At 47.4% G+C, this 18,987-nt stretch overlaps 1 long non-coding RNA gene across 1 annotated transcript in view; it reads left to right on the plus strand.

Moving 5' to 3' along the window:
- LOC139759166 (uncharacterized) overlaps positions 1-11,153 on the plus strand; it is a 287,348-nt gene extending 276,195 nt beyond the window's left edge. Inside the window, exon 7 of the long non-coding RNA XR_011715005.1 lies at positions 11,040-11,153. This is a non-coding gene — a long non-coding RNA (uncharacterized lncRNA). The remainder of the gene's footprint in view (positions 1-11,039) is intronic.
- The last annotated feature ends 7,834 nt before the right edge of the window (positions 11,154-18,987 follow it).

Below are 18,987 nucleotides of genomic sequence, written 5' to 3' on the forward strand. Positions count from 1 at the left end.
GAGAAGTTCGTCGACATTAAAAGTTGTCCGACGCGTCTTAGGGTTTTCCGACACGTCTGCAACGAGATCCAGCGACACAGGCGATGGAGGGAGGTTGCGCGAGGCTCTTGTACTGAGGACTGTTGCTTCATGTGTGGGGAGGAGTTATGAAACGCTTGTGGGGAGAGCTTACTCCAGCACTAGTGTGGGAAATGGTTGTCCGACACAAGTGAGAGAAAAAAGATGTAAAATATTTGTGTGGGGAGAGGTTACCTCACGCTCGCGTGGAGAAGAAATTGTTGGCTACGTGTGGTGGGGAGAGATTGCCCGAAAGATAGCCCCAGGGGAGTACCTGGTGCTTACGATTACTTACGAGGAGATGTTTGCCGAGAGGCGCGGGTAGTGCGTAGCGCAAGAAAATCAAGGGTTGAGGAGAACGAGTCGTGTGATTTAGGTGTCGTCAAGTGTTATGTGAGATAGTGGAATCGTATTCTTATTCACTGAAAGACAGCACCTACGTGTGGATGAAGCAGAAGGGGTCTCTCTAACTAGACGAAGTAAGTGAAACTTGACAGCCAGTGAAATGCTGGCTCACTGCGCAGTAGCAGGAAGGGTAGGCAGCGGGGCGGAGATAGGGTAATAGGAGAAAAACACCGTCGGACCAAGAAATGACTGCAAGAATAACTAGAAAAACGATAATGCGTAGAAAATTAAGAATGTCTATAGAAAACTTTACACAGAGGGAAATTAACAAGGAATCAAGAAATATGAATGCGTAAAGAAAAGTAATACGAGAAAAATACAAAGGAAGAGACAGATACAATGATGATTACGGACACACGAAGAGAGAAGTATAGAACATAAGCGGGAGGTAGTTGATAGAAAATGGAAAAGAGAAAATTAGATATCAGTGAGACACTTTTATACTCCCTCCTTGCTCTGTGCTTGCATCCTCCCGGATGACATGGATCATTTAGAAGCACAGTATATCCAAGCTTAGAATGCTCCAAGCACCTGGTCATTAAACCCCAGGTGAGGATACTTTAGTCACTTGGATATTTTTGGGCCTACAACTGTAACGTCTGATGTTCCAGGACTCACAGCTGTAACGTCTGATGTTCCAGGATCCACAACTGTAACGTCTGATGTTCCAGGATCCACAACTGTAACGTCTGATGTTCCAGGATCCACAACTGTAACGTCTGATGTTCTAGGACCCACGGCTGTAACGTCTGATGTTCCAGGACCCACACCTGTAACGTCTGATGTTCCAGGACCCACAACTGTAACGTCTGATGTTCCAGGACCCACAACTGTAACGTCTGATGTTCCAGGACCCACAGCTGCAACGTCTGATGGTCCAGGACCCACGGCTGTAGCGTCTGATGTTCCAGGACCCACACCTGTAACGTCTGATGTTCCATGACCCACGACTGTAACGTCTGATGTTCCAAGACCCACACCTGCAACGTCTGATGTTCCAGGACCCACAGCTGTAACGTCTGATGTTCCAGGACCCACAGCTTTAACGTTTGATGTTCCAGGACCCACGACTGCAATGTCTGATGTTCCAGGACCCACAACTGTAACGTCTGATGTTCCATGACCCACAGCTGGAACATCAGACCCACAGCTGGAACACCTGATGCTCCATGACCCATAGCCAGAACACCTAATGTTTCAGGACCCACAGTTGAAACACTTGATGTTCCAGGAACCACAGCTGGAAAACCTGGTCATCCAGAAGTAATCACAATGCTGTGCGTATGTTAGATTTAATGGCTCTTGACTGCTACATGGTCATTTAGCCAGAACCTGTAGCATACATATTAGGCATACGTACGAGTAAGTGAGTGTCGGGTCCCGGCTGCTGAACCCAGTATATTTTCCAGTGGCCTCATGAGGAGCGTCAGTTTATTTAGGAATAACGCTGACTGGCATCCGGCCAGAGAGTGGATGTGGGCAAATGAAACCGTCTTCTGTTCCTGGCGCTACTTTGCTTCGCGAGAAACAGCAAACAAGTATATATATATATATATATATATATATATATATATATATATATATATATATATATATATGAATATATATGTCATTGGACTCTTGGAGCTCCTGCATCTCCGAGACTGCGCTACCTCGTTCTTCAAGTTTGTGCTCCGTTTAGTCAACAGACGATTGATACAACGTCATTAAAGGCGACTTTTTAAATACGGTCTGGCCACAAGTAGACGGGGTCTTGTGATATATATATATATATATATATATATATATATATATATATATATATATATATATATATATATATATGTATATGACTGGTTGTCACATGTGAATATTAGATTTATGTTTCATATATTTTGACTGAAATTCCATACTTATCTAATGTTCTTAATTCTTGATGAAAATCATGAAGGTTTTTTTTCCCCTACGATCTTGCCCGTATAACCGAGACGCGTCACCCGTGTCCGTATAGCGGGGACACGACGCTCTTGTCCGTATGGCGGGGAGCAAGCGCTCTTATGCGTACTTGGGGACACGACCGCTCTTCTGCGTATATCGGGGACTGGGCGTTATGTACGGCGCGTCTCAGACATCTAATATGGACAAAGGGCTGCGTAAGGCATGTTTTCTGGTATATAAAGGAAAAACTACGCTATACACAGCGTGTTTCTAGTATTAGCAGAGACAAGGGATTGTGTATAGCGCTATCTCTCGTGTCTAGCGGGAATATATAGCAGAGTGTATAGTGTGTCTCTGGTTTAGAGCGGGAACGCGGCGCTAAAGTACGGCGTACGTGTGTTACGCGGTAGAGATATTATGGTGTAGCCGTGACGCATGGAGGAGATACAGCGCTGTTTACTGCGCGTCCGTGGCGTTTAGTGAGGCGGCATGGCCGTGTCCGGTCCGCCAGCGGTGTAGTGTGCGTGTCCGTGGCGTGTAGCCAGGGGAGGAGAGAATATGGCATGGCGCCGCGCATCGCACGTCCGTGATGCACAGCAGGGACACGGCGCTGTTTGCAGGTCTCTCTTCGTCCCCAGTTCCCAACATTATCACCGCAGGTCCGTCACCGAAAGGCGTTTCCAGAGTATATGTCGAAGGCACAGCGAGCTCTCTAGGGCATGGTCGTTGAGTGTGGCTGGGAGGTGGGGTCGCTGGTCGGCGTGTCTGCTGTGCATAGCGGGAACCTAGCGCTGCGCAGGGCGTGTCCGTGAAATAGAACAGGTACAGGGCGTGCGTATCGTATCGCAATGTTTCTGTGATGTATAGCGGAGACCTAGGCTGTGTAAGGCATGTCCGTGGGACAGGGCACGATGTATGGTATATGTCCGTGGTGTACAGCGGAGGCACAGGGCTGTGTGCGCTTGTCCGAGGTGCTTAACTGGGACCTGGAGCTACGTATGATGTGTCCGTGATATATAGCGGGGACGTGTGACCGCTGTGGAGGGGCGTGTTCATCGGTCTTAGCGGGGACCGAAGCTGTGGACGGTGTGTCATTTGTGTCAGCAGGGATCTGGGCTTGTAGATCGGGCGTCCGTGGTGTTAACGAGGACCCAGGCTGTTGACGGCGTGTACGTGGTGTTAACGAGGACCCAGGCCGTTAACGGCGTGTACGTGGTGTTAACGAGGACCCAGGCCGTTAACAGCGTTTCCGTGGTGTTAACGAGGACCCAGGCTCTGTATGGCGTGTACGTGGTGTCAACGAGGGGCCAGGGTATTAACAGCGTGTACGTGGTGTTAACGAGGACCCAGGCTGTTAACGGTGTATCCGTGGTGTTAACGAGAACCCGGGCTGTGTACGGCGCGTCCGTGATCTGTGGTTGGGTGACATCTCACTGTAACACTCATTTCTAGTATATAAAGTGGACCTTTATTCTGCGTACTGACGTATCCACGAGTGTATAGCGAGGACGCTTCGCTATGTACTGCTGTGCCTGTTTGCGTATAGCGAGAACACGTTACTGGGTATAGGCTTTTATGTATTGACTTTTCCACGGGTGTATAGCGAAAACAGGTTGCTCTGTACTGGCATGTCCATGGGTGCATAGCGAGACATGGAGGAATATTGTGTCCGTAGTTTGTAGCGATGATTCGATGCTGCTGTTGTGTATAGGTGGTTCATGGCGTGAGCTGAGGACATGGTGATGTGTATAGCCCATCCGCACATCGTAAAGCGAGGTCGTGTCTGGTCTTCGTTGTATAGCCGGACTGCATCGTTTTGACTGAGGTTGTCGTTGCTGTATAGCGGCGACATAGCGCCAGGTATGGCATGGTTTTAGATGTATAGCGGGGAAGCAGCACCGTATATAGCCTTTATATGGGTATATAGCAGGGGAAACGGCGCTGTATACAGTGTGTCCTTGCTATGTGGATGGGACACGGCCTTAGGCACGACGTGTCCATGCGTGTATAGCGGAAACGCGATGCTACGTATAGCGTGTCCGTGGACGTATAGCAAGGTTGACGTGTGTTTAAAACGTGTCTTCGAGTGTATAGCAGAGGTACATGACTATGGCATGTCCTTTGGTGTGCAGTGGACATAGCGCTGTGCATGACCATGATATATAACAGCAACACATACTGTACATCGCATTTTCGCGGTGCATAGCAGGGACGCTATGTTGCGAGGGGGCATGTCGATCTGGTGCGTAGCGGGAACGCGCGTGCATAGCGCTTCACTGGATGTATAGCGGAGAGACACGTGGCGTCGGGGTAATGATTTTGTGAGTGCATGACGATGGCGGTACGGCGCTATGCACACCGCGGGTCGTATAGCGAGATGTGTAAGGTGGGTGGCTTGGTCTGCCGAGAGTCGATATATTTAATTACAGCGGCTCAGGGCGATGGTCGTGCCAGCATGTGTAGAGCAAGCGATGCTTCCTTCCCCGCGCTGCGAGACACCTCTGACATCACAACGAAGAGGCGGCCTCCCTCTGCTCGTCTGCTCGCTCGTTTAAGTTTGGAGGCTTTGTTTGTTTGCTTGTTTAAATTTGGAGGCTTTGTTGGTTTGTTTGCTTGTTTAAGTTTGGAGGCTTTGTTTGTTTGTTTGCTTGTTTAGATTTGGAGGCTTTGTTGGTTTGTTTTCTCATTCAGGTTTGGAGGCTTTGTTTGTTTGTTTGTTCATTCAGGTTTGGAGGCTTTGTTTGTTTGTTTGCTCATTCAGGTTTGGAAGCTTTGTTTGTTTGTTTGCTTGTTTAAGTTTGGAGGCTTTCTTTGTTTGCTCGTTTGTTTAAGTTTGGCGGCTTTGTTTGCTTGCTCGTTTAAGTGTGGAGGCTTTGTTTGTTTGTATGTTTGCTCGTTCGTTTCATTGTGGAGGCTTTGTTTGTATATTTGCTCGTTTATATGTGTAGCTGTTTGGCTTTTCCGTTTGTTTTCTGTGTATGGCACAAGTTGAATGTCAGGTTTTGCTTACAGATGTGTGTTTATGTGCCTTTGTGTATGTGTGTCTGCAAGTTTGTCCGTCTGTTGCTCTCTCTCTCTCTCTCTCTCTCTCTCTCTCTCTCTCTCTCTCTCTCTCTCTCTCTCTCTCTCTCTCTCTCTCTCTCTCTCTCTCTCATTTTTGGACAATCACTTGTTTACCAAATGGCGTCTTAGCTACGTCTCTTCGTTGTAAATCAACTAACCGTTATATTTCTTTCTTGTATCTCCCCTGATGATGTGATTATTACACGAAAGTGCGCTTGGGAACTTATCTTGTTTCATTTCACCCGTGGACTCATAGGAATATATATATATATATATATATATATATATATATATATATATATATATATATATATATATATAGAGAGAGAGAGAGAGAGAGAGAGAGAGAGAGAGAGAGAGGGGGGGGACTCCGCCTCCGCTCTCTGTCACTGCAGCAGTGAAGCATCTCCAGAAGCGGAAAAATACTTGTGCTGTGATCTTAGGGTTTGTTGGATTAGAACACGTGTCGCGGAAAGCTGCTGGGTTTGCTGTGTAACGCATGTGTTGCTCTGCTGTGTAACGCATGTGTTGCTGTGCTGTTTAACGCATGCGTTGCTGTGCTGTGTAACGCATGTGTTGCTGTGCTTTGTAACGTGATATTTGATGTTATGTGTAACGCTTTTGTTGTTCTGCCGTGTAACGTACGTAAGGCATGTGTGCTTTGCTATGTAACGCATGCGTCCTTGTGCACTGTAATGCGCATGTTTTTTGTATCGCTATAGAACGCATGTATTGTGCTGTATATACGTTGCGCATCTGTTACTGTATAATACACTTGCATGAGGTAGTCCTCCACACATGCATGGGGTAGTCCCGAGCACCTGCATGAGGGAGTACCCCCTACACGTGCAAGAGGGAGTCCACGCCACACCTGAATGAGTGACTCTCCTTCACACTTGCATGAGGGAACTTGCCCTCACACCTGCATGAGGGAGTTTGCCTCCTTCCTTGTGTCTACCCCTCACACCTGCATGAGGGAGTTTGCCTCCTTCCTTGTGTCTACCCCCCACACCTGCATGAGGGAGTTTGCCTCCTTCCTTGTGTCTACCCCTCACACCTGCATGAGGGATTTTGCCTGCTTCCCTGTGGCTACCTCTCACACCTGCATGGGGGAGTTTGCCTCCTCCCCTGCTCCCAGGAGACCAATTTAGATATTTGCTTCGTGTCATAAATCTGATAATTCTCTTCAGTTGTTACGAATATTCATGCCTTATTTTCATGAGCATATGTTGTACATCCACTGGGAGAGGAACTCAATGTGCAAAGAACTGGGAGAGGAACTCAAGGTGCAAAGAACCCAACGATATGCTTCAGTCTCACCTGAAACTGCCCACACATCAGCTATAAACAAAAATGTGATTACGTTGATTATAGTAGAAAAAGAAAATAAGAATATACGGCAGGGGTTGCCAGTGAACCTTTCCTGCGAAGAGGAAGAAAGAAAAAAAATGGCCAGATTTAATAAAAGGCTTTGGAATATAATTTCCAAGAAGCAAGGATGTTGAGCCAGGTGGCCTACTTCTAAATAGTATGTCATTTACCAAATGCAATTCCCAGGAGCCAAGGTTCCGAAATGTGCTTCCATGTAACAAGCATCCATTTGCACCGAAGGAATCGTCGGGAGGAGGAGGATGGGATGTGAGGTCGGTCTTGCGGGTCAGGTTGGAGGGTGGATGACCCCTCACTTTCCGGTACGACGACGCCTTCTTTGGAGAAGTGAGCAGCCCTTAGTGCCCGCGATGGCGTCGGTTCCCGTTGGCGGGCGTGCAACCCTCTGCCCATCTTTAGCACCGGGTTACACCTCCAGCTCTCTGCTATCGGCTTCATCCCTATAACTAAATACGTGTCATAAACTACTGATGCGCTTGATGAGGTCACACAGAGCGAGAGACGAAGTTTCATCTGAAAATTCTTACAAGATCAGGCGGCAAGTAAGATCGCTCCGGATCTGAATACACCATCGGCCAAACTAATGAAAAGATGGTAGTGAGAGTTGATCAAATTTTCAACACCGCAAATAATGATAGCAAGGATAGTTTTGGGTCAACATTTCCTTCGTTAACACAGTAATGAACAAGCTCTTACAAGGCTTGGAGCATATACGCTAAGAACTTAGTCGTAGAATTCTTAGAATGGGGTTGCGTTCGACTCTCCCACGGTAATTCTCAAAGCTACCACAGTATCAGCCTTTAATGAATAAATGTCGGTGTGTGGATGTTATTGTTCCTTTGATTCTCAGGACACTCTCAACGAAATCCTTCAGATGAAGCAACTTACAAGACTGGACGCACATGGCAGATATGTAGGAAACCAACATTATTCTGAAGATTGGTGGAAGTTCATAAAGCGTAGGGAGTTATGGCGAATGGAAAAAGACACCTTGTTGAAGCCACAGCATTTTGGAGTGCCGTAGGAGACGGGGTATTGGACACAACCTTTATTTCTAACGTTAAGGAAGTGAGTACAACTGCGGATCACGTGATCGTAGTGTCTCTCAGCGATACACGACTGTTTAGATGAACAGGAACGATGACAGAATCCGAGGAACCTGAAGAACTTAGCTATAAAAATGCTGTATAGGGGGAATACATAATAGCTATGATCGCGATATAGTTTGAGGACTGGCTTCTTCTTCTTCTTCTTCTTCTTCTTCTTCTTCTTCTTCTTCTTCTTCTTCTTCTTCTTCTTCTTCTCTTCTTCTTTTCAGCGTGACCCCAAAATGCTCATGATGTTTCCAGCTGGGTTGAGGAGACAGAGAGCTTGGCGTATTAACTGTCTCCGGTGAAGAACGCATTGGAGAGGCATAGGATCATATGCATTCTTGAATACAAATCCAGATATATGGTTTCGCGGTCATACTCGAGGACAGTTCGTTCATATACGGAGAGTCGTAACCTCTGCTTGTCGGTCCTTCGGAAAAGCCACATAACGTGGTTGGGGAGTCTTCCACAAAAGACAGTGACGTTTTAGAGAAAACGCAGCGTAGTACCACCACTCATAGGGTACATTATTTATTTTTTTTCTATCATCATGAAGATCGCCTGATGAGAGAGAGTGGTGGGAAGCGACGAGGAGATACGATAGAGTCGTGTGAAACAAAGGCTGATTAAGATATTAGATGAAGATAAGAACGTTGAAGAAACTGAGAGACGGGAAACCTGCAGAATAATGTCTGAAGGGAGTTAAGAATAAATCCAGACTAGACCGACGCAAAAATATTGATCGTAAAGATACGTATGTACGCATACGCCTAAGATCGAATCTGTCGCAGTCTTAAGATTGATAAGGTAAAAGGTCAAGTGGGCGTCCTCCTCCTTGTATCCTAAGGTCACGAAAAATCTTTGAAACTGCGATGCAGGTTGGATACACCTGTCGTATGAGAGGCGCCATTTTGTTGCAGTGAAAAGACATTGTTTTCTTTTTTTGCCGAGGATATATTTCTTTTTTTGTGCTCGTTGTCTTTATAGTGATGGTGGGCATAGCACACATGTTTCTCCCTGCTGAAGGTTAGAGAAGTGTGTGTGTGTGTGTGTATACACCGCGGGCAAGGTAATTCGTGGCATGCCAATCAGTCTGCTGGTACGAAGGGGCACCACCTGCGAGCTGTGAGGAGAGGCGGGGTAGCTCGGCTCAGCCAACGTCAGGATGGAGGTGCGGCTTTAGCCAGGAACCCACCTGGTGTTGTGCTACCTGTCTCAGGCGTGTCCATCACCGCCCGGCACCCAGGTCCGGTCCACTTGAGAATCTGGAGCTCTCTCTCTCTCTCTCTCTCTCTCTCTCTCTCTCTCTCTCTCTCTCTCTCTCTCTCTCTCTCTCTCTCTCTCTCTCTCTCTCTCTCTCTCTGCTGAACCTTTGTCATCGGTCATACTTAACTGCTGCACCGGAACGACTTGCTTGTTGTGTGTGTGTCTGTGTGTGTGTGTGTGTGTGTGTCCGCCATGCACACACAGCAACAGGACAAGGACTGGTCTTGGCTTCGTCTGGGCTCATGAATGGCGTGGATGGCCTGACCCATACAGACACAGCACTGCTGACAGGAGTTGGTGGTGGTTGCGGGGGTCGTCGTGATGGTTCCCTCCACCTGGCGGAAATCAACACGGCTGTGAACCCCGTGTACGGGTTGGATCACCATTGGCTGGACTGCTCCAGGCCAGTCTAGGAAATACACCTCCTTCAGTCATTTTCTCGGCCGGTCTTGGAATCACGCCACGGTATTAATGAACTGAAGTGACGCAGAAGCGCGCGCAAAAACTTCACGTATGTAATTTGTTCTCTGTATTTTGACACAGTCGTGTAGAAGCGCCCCAGCCGTCGCCAATCAGTATTAACAAGATTTGTTTACCTGACATCTTCAGCCGTCGATCGACTCGACGCTGTCGACATGTGGACTCGTCCTTGCAGCATGGATCCTCAGGCAGTTATTCTTGTGATCTTTTTAACCCAAATCTCTGCATTAAGTTGTAACGATATGTAGGTGTCAGCCGCTTGAGTCTCGAGACAGTCGGCGGTGCGTCTCGATCACCGTAAACAAGACAGTGAACACTGCACTGCGGGCGAGGCACAAGGCCAGGACGACCCACACGCTACTCAGAACCTTCCTTGTTGTTGTTGTGTCCCGTGCACTCCTGGCGTTCCCCCTCCTCCTCCTCCTCCTCCTCCTCCTCCCTCGACCAGCCAGTTTTGGTTGTGGAGGTCGGCAGGCGTTGGTTGTGGAGGCTAGCCAGTTTAGATTGTGGAGACTGGTCACTAATGGTTGTAGTCAACAACAGCTGTTACTTGTCAAAGCTGATCGATCAGTTTCGTATATGGGGGTCAAGCCAGTGTTGGTTGTAGGGGTTAACCAGTGTTGGTTGTAGGGGCCGATCATTCCTGTTGTAGAGACCATCCAATGTTGATTGTTGGGACCAAAGGCAGAGTTGGTTGTGTAGGCGACTCCGAGACGGCACCAGCTGTGTTTCCAGCCAGCCACCATGATTATATGTTGGCCATGTGTAGTCTGTCCGCGGCTGAGCATAAATCGTTAGGAGGAGCGCCACAGCAGAAGAATGTCACAGCCACAGTAAGTACCTCTACAACACTCCTTCATTGATGACTGGTTTGGTAGATTTCTGTCCCTTGTCTGGGTCAGCGATAGAGACAGATGCGAGAGCTGAGGATGGTGAGGAGGACGAAGGAGCGTAGGGCCCACAAGGGATGGGAAAACGCCACTGACTAGAGAAGAGGGACTGAGGAAAAAGAGCTCTAACGAATGGAAACAGACACTCAAATGAGGATGCTTTACACACACACACACACACACACACACACACACACACACACACACACACACACACACACACACACACCGAAATGACCGGAAAGATACTAAACAACCAACTTAGGCTTATACAGACCATATCACCGGACATTCATCCATTTGAAACCTCACTCCCGAGACATGCACGGGTCATACTTTTCTGTATGTGTTAAGGTATCACCCATTCCTACAACCCTACAAATACCGATTCAGCTTATCTCAAGATCCCTCGTGCCCATGATGTATTTACCACAATAAAGACGCCGCACAGTTGCTCATTTGTCCCGCATTCTTCCCACAGACAAACAGACATCAGTACACTTTATGGCTTGTAGTCTCGCCCGGTGGACGTGGCCGGCTATCTCAGCGTTTCGGGGGCCCCAAAGATCATAAACACTATGATTTTACAAACTACATGAGGTAAGTTATGCTCATTTTCGCTCTTTGATTCATTGTTCTAAAATCGACAAAGTAGAGATAGATAGATAGATAGAGAGAGAGAGAGAGAGAGAGAGAGAGAGAGAGAGTTAAGATCGCGCGGGCGCTGGATGGCTTCTTTGCTCTCGCTCCCCGCCAGTCGAAAGAAACAAAAATTTATCGTGGAGGGAAAAAGTATCCAGCGTAGAGGGAGGGGAAAAAAAAAGACTTTTTACGTCTGTTCCAGCAGGCCTCGGGCAGCAGGCCCCCATTCTATAAGGCTCGGTGCTTTAGGCTTGCGGTGGCCCAACTTTTAGTCGTTGATTTTCTTTCTTCATTTTTTTCCTTTTTTCTTTTTTTTTTTACGTAGGCAAGTAGCCATAGGGTAGGTGGTCTGGTCACATCAGGCGTCTCCACGCTTCTGGTACCACAGTGTGTGAATGTTATGGTAATTGAGATATGCAGAGTCGCTTGGGCTGTATAGTCATGATGTGGTAACCTGGGTCGCGTACGAGTCTAACCCGGTGACTTGGGGAGGGACCTTCCCTCCTTTAACTTGGTGACCATGGCATTGTAATCACCCTGAACTGAGGACCTGGGTGTGTGTATGGCTCCGACCTGACGCTCCTGGAGGTTACCTGGTCCTGGTTAGCACATCCTGGTCGAATGCCTGAACTCGGGGATATGAGTTATGAGTGGCTCTGACCTGGGTGACCTGGGTGATCCTTCTCCCCGACCAGATGACCTGGGTGATACTTCTCCCCGACCAGATGACCTGGGTGATCCTCCTCCTCGACCAGGTGACATGGACAAGGCAAAGTCGAGGGTACAGTAACTAGTGGAGTGCTTATCTCTCGACGACTGACCTGTGCAATATCTCTCTCCTAACCTAGTGATATGGGTGTACATACGTGGGTGATGGTCCTCACGTATTTATGACCTGGCTAGTGTATCAACATGGCTACCTGGATAAACTATAACCAGATTGGGTGACCTGGAGTGAGTGAAACCTGACCTGGTGGCATGTTAATATGGTCTGATGACCTGGTTGATATAGGACCGAGACTTTGTGACCTAATTCCTAAATTTCCTCGTATTAATCAGCTTGTGTAACATGATCGCCAGTCATCGCAAACTCACGAAAAGCGACATCATGACAAAATCCTGTCGTCACATAATTATATGAATCGTTTCGTTACGTTATATTTGTGTTGCAGCGAAAAAAAAGGAAAAATATTCCACACACTTTAATTTTATGGTTATTATTGTTTTAGTATTTACAGTGCTTGTAGATTGCTGTGTAAATCGTGCGCTGATAGCACCCGCTCTGCTGGGCAGTGGAGGGACGCACTGTGGTTATCTAGCTGGATTCGAGCACGGCCTCACCCTGAGGACGACCCGTCAACTCATGTCCTGCGTATCTCTCGCCGGTCAACAGCTCAAGGGGGTAGAGGGCGACTGTTGACGGCAGGTGAAGAGCCACGCCAATTCTCTGCCAGGAAAGATGAATAAATGAACAAAGGATTGTGTGAATGGGCGGCCTGGTGTTGATGCCTGCAGATGGCTCTCTCTCTCTCTCTCTCTCTCTCTACTGGCACTCACGCGTGCTCTCTCTCTCTCTCTCTCTCTCTCTCTCTCTCTCTCTCTCTCTCTCTCTCTCTCTCTATATATATATATATATATATATATATATATATATATATATATATATATATATATATATATATATATATATATATATATATATTCTTCACACTTTCGTTATTAGATGTTTTAATTCTTGGGCTGTTTGTAGGCAAGCAATGAAACCACAACCTTGAGGAGGCTCAGACCGCTACCACTACCTCATGACCCTTAACCAGATCACCAACAAGACCACACCACAGCCAAGCCCACACCGACAAGACGTCCATATCACCACCACTTCCACATCACCACCACACCCACCCTCACCCCAGAGCCATCAATATCCTCCTCCTCCTCTGAGAAGATTTCTACACCGGCAGACGTTTTTTTTTTTTTTTTTTTTTTTGATACTCCCTGCGAGTGTTTCCTCTCGCAGAATCCCGTAGCAATATGATAGTCTATAAGCCATCCAGTCTTCTCTCTATTCTCTTGCCCAAGTGAGAGTTCTCGTGCCATCTCGCATGTACTGTCCTCGTCATGGCATCTCGTAATGTGATTCTGTCACGTAAGATTATATCATGGCCACATAGGGTGTATGACGGGTGATTCTCTCTCTCTCTCTCTCTCTCTCTCTCTCTCTCTCTCTCTCTCTCTCTCTCTCTCTCTCTCTCTCTCTCTCTCTCTCCCCTCATATCTCGGTCAGTGCTCGTCATCAGAACCCTCCCCTGATGGGCCAGCCTACTGGACTGTCCACCCTCGGCCGTCCCTTCCCCCACCCCCCCTCTCGGCCCATTATATAAACATATCTCTACATATTAACCAATCAAGCTAGACAACTCTTCCTATCCCCTCTGCCTCTCTCCCCTTGCTCTCCCATTCCCTCTGCTTTTCCCCTCGCTCAGCTCTTCCCCTCTGCTTCGCCCCTCACTCTCCCTTCCCCCTCTGCCTCGCCCCTCACTCTCTGTCTCTCTCTGTCTCTCTCTCTCTCTCTGTCTCTCTCTCTCTCTCTGTCTCTCTCTCTCTCTCTGTCTCTCTCTCTCTCTCTGTCTCTCTCTCTCTCTCTCTCTCTCTCTCTCTCTCTCTCTCTCTCTCTCTCTCTCTCTCTCTCTCTCTCTCTCTCTCTCTCCTCTCTCTCCTCTCTCTCTCTTTCTCTCTTGTGATTCCTCGTTTTATTCCTCTCCTCGCTCTTCCCCCCTGACGTATATTCCAGCAGCCACCACACATATATATGGCTACCGCCCAACCGCCCCTCCTGTACCGTGTTTGTATCTCTGTACCGAATACACGGGACCTCCAGCCCCCCTCTGTAACTCTACTTAGACATGACGCTCCTGTCCATATCTGGGGCCCTCCACCCACCTCTGTAACCTTCCTAACATCCATCATTTTGTAATGTCATGCTCACATCATAACGTATGAGCTGGTCGAATGTCTGTAATGTCTTGTGTGTGTGGGCTGGTCCAATGCCTGTAGTGTATCTCACCCACACCAGATCATGTGAGGTGGTCGAGTGCCTGTAATTTCTTACCCACACCATAGCGTGTGAGGGTTGATCGAATGCCTGTGATGCCTTACCTACTCCATAACATGTTGGGGAAGTACATAAAGTGATGAAGATGAACACCTAAATGCTGGATCCACTACTCCTGCCGTATACTTCACTACTCCGCCGCTCCCTTCCGTGTAAACTGTTCCCATCATACGCCCTCCATTACCATAGTAAGTACCACGGACGCCCCCGTATTCTCGCCGGCGAGGTACTCCTTCCCACAGGTGGCCTTCCCCGTACAGGCCCATGTACAGGCCACGTACAGGCTGTCCTCCCGTCCCCCCCGACGCTAGTGTTCCCCTCATCATCACAGAGCAGCCCAGGGCAGTGTCTAATAGCCCGCCTGAGGGCCCGCTATAACAAGGGAATTAGATGCAACTTTGTACAATAATAGTGGAACTCTGCGGCCTTCTCTGTGTTGACGAGTTCTGCCACAGCACGCACCTCTCGCTCAGCAGGGCCGCACTGAGGCCTTGTGATGGGGGCCACTCTGGGGCCTTGTGTAAGGGAGGGCCACACTGTATCTCTGTGCTGGGGAGGGCCGCGTTGAGGCCCTGTGTCGTGGGTTACTCTAAGGCCTTGTGTAGGAGAGGGCCACACTAAGTCCTTGTGTTGGGGAGGGCCGTGTTGAGGCCTTGTGTTGGGAGCCACTCTGAGGCCTTGTGAAGGGAAAGGCCACACTTGGGCCTTATGTTTGGAGGGTCATACTGAGGCTTTGTGCTCGGGAGGGCCGCACTGAGACCTTATCTTTGGGAGGGCCACACTGAGGCCTGATGTTGAAGAGGGCAGCAAAAAGACCTAATCTTAAGAAGGGCAATACTGAGGCCGTATGTCGGGGGTCGCACTAAGGCCTTGAGTCGGGGACTCCACCGAGTCTGTGAGGACCACACTCACGCCACAGGTCGGGGAGGGCCACACTGTGGCCTTGTGAAGGTGAGAAACACAGTCTCGCCACCGGTCAGGGGAGGGCCACATCGTGGCCCTGCGTGAGGGGAGGGGGGTGGTTATCTGTGTTGTTTGCTTTTGTTTCTGCATTTATGTTTTACATGTACCACTGGCGAATGACTGACAGCATGTTGTACTGTATGTCTGTCATGTCAGCCTTCGCTTCTACACACACACAGACACAAACATACACATATGTAAAACTATTGTACACATGTATATTCACTGCCCCCAAACCTACAAGCAGAAACAGTGATATACATACTCGAAGTACACAAGCACAAACACACGCATACACACCCAACACCGCAAAAAGAAACAAATATAGATACGCAAGTAAGGTTGAGAACGACGGTACGACCCTTGGACACGACTGGACGACCCTTGGACACGACTGGACGAGACCCTTGAGCACGACGGTGAGTACATGCGCACGATCCTTGGGCACGACGGGACGACCCTTGGGCATGATGGCTTTGCCCTGACCTGACCTTAAGTGTTAGGTCAGAGAGTACACCCTCATACCCATTTTCTTTGCTTGTGTACCTACTGATGCTTTCAGTCTTCACCTAACTATAGTCACTTCAAACTTTTACGTTCATGAAGTCGCCTCTCCCCAATTTTTTATATCAATTCCTGGTAGAGGAAAAAGAAGCATGTAAACAAACAAAGCCTCCACGATCAACAAAGACCATGCAATGAATCCAGTCAGACTCAAGGATCATAAAGTCGTCCTCAAGGATCGCGCCGTCGTGCTCAAGGATCGCGCCGTCGTGTTCAAGGATCGCGCCGTCGCGTTCACTGATCGTACTCTTATGTTCAAGCATCGCACCGTTGTGTTCAAAGATCGTGCCAAGGATCGTTCAAGGATCGCACCGCCGTGTTCAAGGATCGTTCAGTCGTGTTCAAGGATCGCACCGTCGTGTTCAAGGATCGTACTCTCATGTTCAAAGATTGCACCGCCGTGTTCAAGGATCACACCGTTGTGTTCAAAGATCGTACCATCGTGTTCAAGGATCGCACCGTCGTGTTCAAAGATCGTACCATCGTGTTCAAGGATCGCACCGTCGTGCTCAAAGATCGTACCATCGTGTTCAAGGATCGTATCGTCGTGCTCAATTAGCATAATGACCAGTGATCATTCCGAAGTAACGTCTATTGTCAGCATTACTTTTCTGCCTGGGCATCTGTCAGAATCTTTCTACTGGTTTTTATCTACGACGCTTTGGAGCAGTTGAACCCGCTTGGTGCAATTGTGTCATTTCCGTCTCCTGTAGGCCATCAGCTTTTTCATCAGTCAACCTCTGATTTTCTTTTCTTTCTGTTGATGAAAACATATGTTTATCTTCGTTACATCTTGATACCTGTTTCATCTATGAATCTTTCTCAATAAAGAGGAGTCTAAAAGGTACTATTTCACATCTCCAAGTTGGTTTCATTGCTGTGTCTTTGCATTAACTTTTTATAAGTGATTTTTAAGTGATAATGTTGTAATCTACTTAAAACTTTCTTCAGTTGAGCAAATCTTTTCAAGCAGAAGCTTTGCGCTAAACTCTCCCAGTCTCACTGTATTTTTGACTTGGCATTGTCTGTGATAACCTTATCACGGCAGATGACATAAATTGGTAGATAATGATAAGGAAATAATTTCAGTGATAATGATAATGGTGAGATAATTCAGTAAATGAAAATTAAGATAGAAATAGAAAACAGTAAATGAACAATAAGTTTAGTAAAACACGAAAATGAATTTTGAAAAAATCAGCAAAATAAGAGGTAAACACATGGGTAGATGACGAGACACTAAAGTATTGCTAAGGTATCGGTTATGTTAAGGTTTCTGTGTGATGGCAACACTGAAGTGCCCAGCTACCTTAAGACAGCGAACATCGTCAGGAGGGCGAGTTGGGGCGCTGCCACAGCGTGTGTCCACAGAGTGCTACCGCAGGTTGGGCGTCTTCGGCCTTTCGTCACAGCCCGCCCCAAACAGACAACAGACACCCTCTTACCCTCCTTGTTTCCCAGCCACGAATGTTCCATTGTCAGATGCCACCGGGCTTTCTAACGCCTCCCAGTCATCACCTCCTGTTAGTTGTCTACCCGCATCTTATATTTTCTTTTTCTTTGCATCCTCTTTCATTTAATATACATCCGTTGTTTTTAATTACCTGCTCATTATTCATGTTACATTGTCTTCCTTCCGAAAATTCACCTTTGTTCTCTCTCTCTCTCTCTCTCTCCTCTCTCTCTCTCTCTCTCTCTCTCTCTCTCTCTCTCTCTCTCTCTCTCTCTCTCTCTCTCTCTCTCTCTCTCTCTCTCTCTCTCTCTCTCTCTCTCCACCACTATTACTTCCCACTGTATATAATCCCATATTCTACTTCACTATTGTTGACTCTGTCTTTCTCCTTCCTTTACTCATTTACTATTTCATCATCCTGTTCTTTATCATTCTCCTTCGTCAGTGGATTTCATTTGAGTGCATTTCATCCCCTTGAGGACAGTGGTACGACCCTTAGCCTTAATGTTCTGGTTATGGATCACCCTGTCATTACCAGGGGGGGGAGGGGGTCGTAACATCGTACATAACCATGGGTCGTACCGTCGTGCTGACGATTCGCTTCGTTGTTCTCAAGGGGTTGGATTATGGAGACTGAGCCGCTCTCTTATTGACCAGTTAGGGAGAGGTGACGACTCGCCAAAGTCGTATATGAGTGACTGGCTTTTCCAGTCATCACTCTTGTCGTTAAGGGTGTGTGTGTGTGTGTGTGTGTGTGTGTGTGTGTGTGGTTTGGTATCTACTCTGGCAGACGTCACTGTGACGTCTACGGTAATCCAAGGTAATCCTGTTTTATGGCAATTTCTGAGTTACTTGCGACATCCTTCAGTTTATAATCTTAAAAGAGGCTATTATCGATGCGACATCCACGCTGACAAGGACAGTTAAAGGACCCCTCACAGTACTAATTCAGGGTTTGGTAATGGTCGTCCCTCATGATCATCATCTCAGCACCTATCATCCTCACCTGTGTTTGATACTCACCATTACTGTCATTCCACGTACCAGCCATTGTCACCACCACCAGAGTGTTGGCCACATCACTATAATCACCGGGACTTGACCTTGGGATCAGTCCCCCGTGTCATAAACGCAACCGTATCATGAATGTGTGTTCGCCCAACTAAACCCGAGTTGTGTTGTGATCTTAATCGTCGTCACACAGGATCTTCGTCCAAAATATTTGTTCAAGGTCTTGGAATTGTTTCTGTAAAGGACGTGAAAGAGTACTCTCAAAGCTTGAACATTTTGTTTGCGTTATTCTATGGTTACGTTTTATTTAGTGTTGATTTTTTTTTATATTTGTTGTTGGGAATGCTGAAGTTCGTGCACTGACATAGAAAAGATATCCTGTCCAAGAGTACTGGGAAACGTGAACAATTGCTGTGAGTTTTTGTCAGTGTGTTTGTGTTTATGTTTGTATGTGTCGTACCAGAGACACATATACATTGAATAATCCTGTTTTGATGAAACATTTACGTGAAAGCATACTGCGATGTCCTAAGACTTCGTAAGATTACCTCAAAGGCATTAGAGTAACGGGAAGAGGAGCAAAATCTTCCTCCAGAAAGTTTTTTATGACCTTAACGAAGCTTCGGTGAGCAGACACCATCGCCCGGGACACGAGCTGAAGACTTTCATCTGCAGGAGTGGTCT

Source organism: Panulirus ornatus, chromosome 32 (assembly GCF_036320965.1).
Source record: "Panulirus ornatus isolate Po-2019 chromosome 32, ASM3632096v1, whole genome shotgun sequence".
Taxonomy (NCBI): Eukaryota; Metazoa; Arthropoda; class Malacostraca; order Decapoda; family Palinuridae; genus Panulirus; species Panulirus ornatus.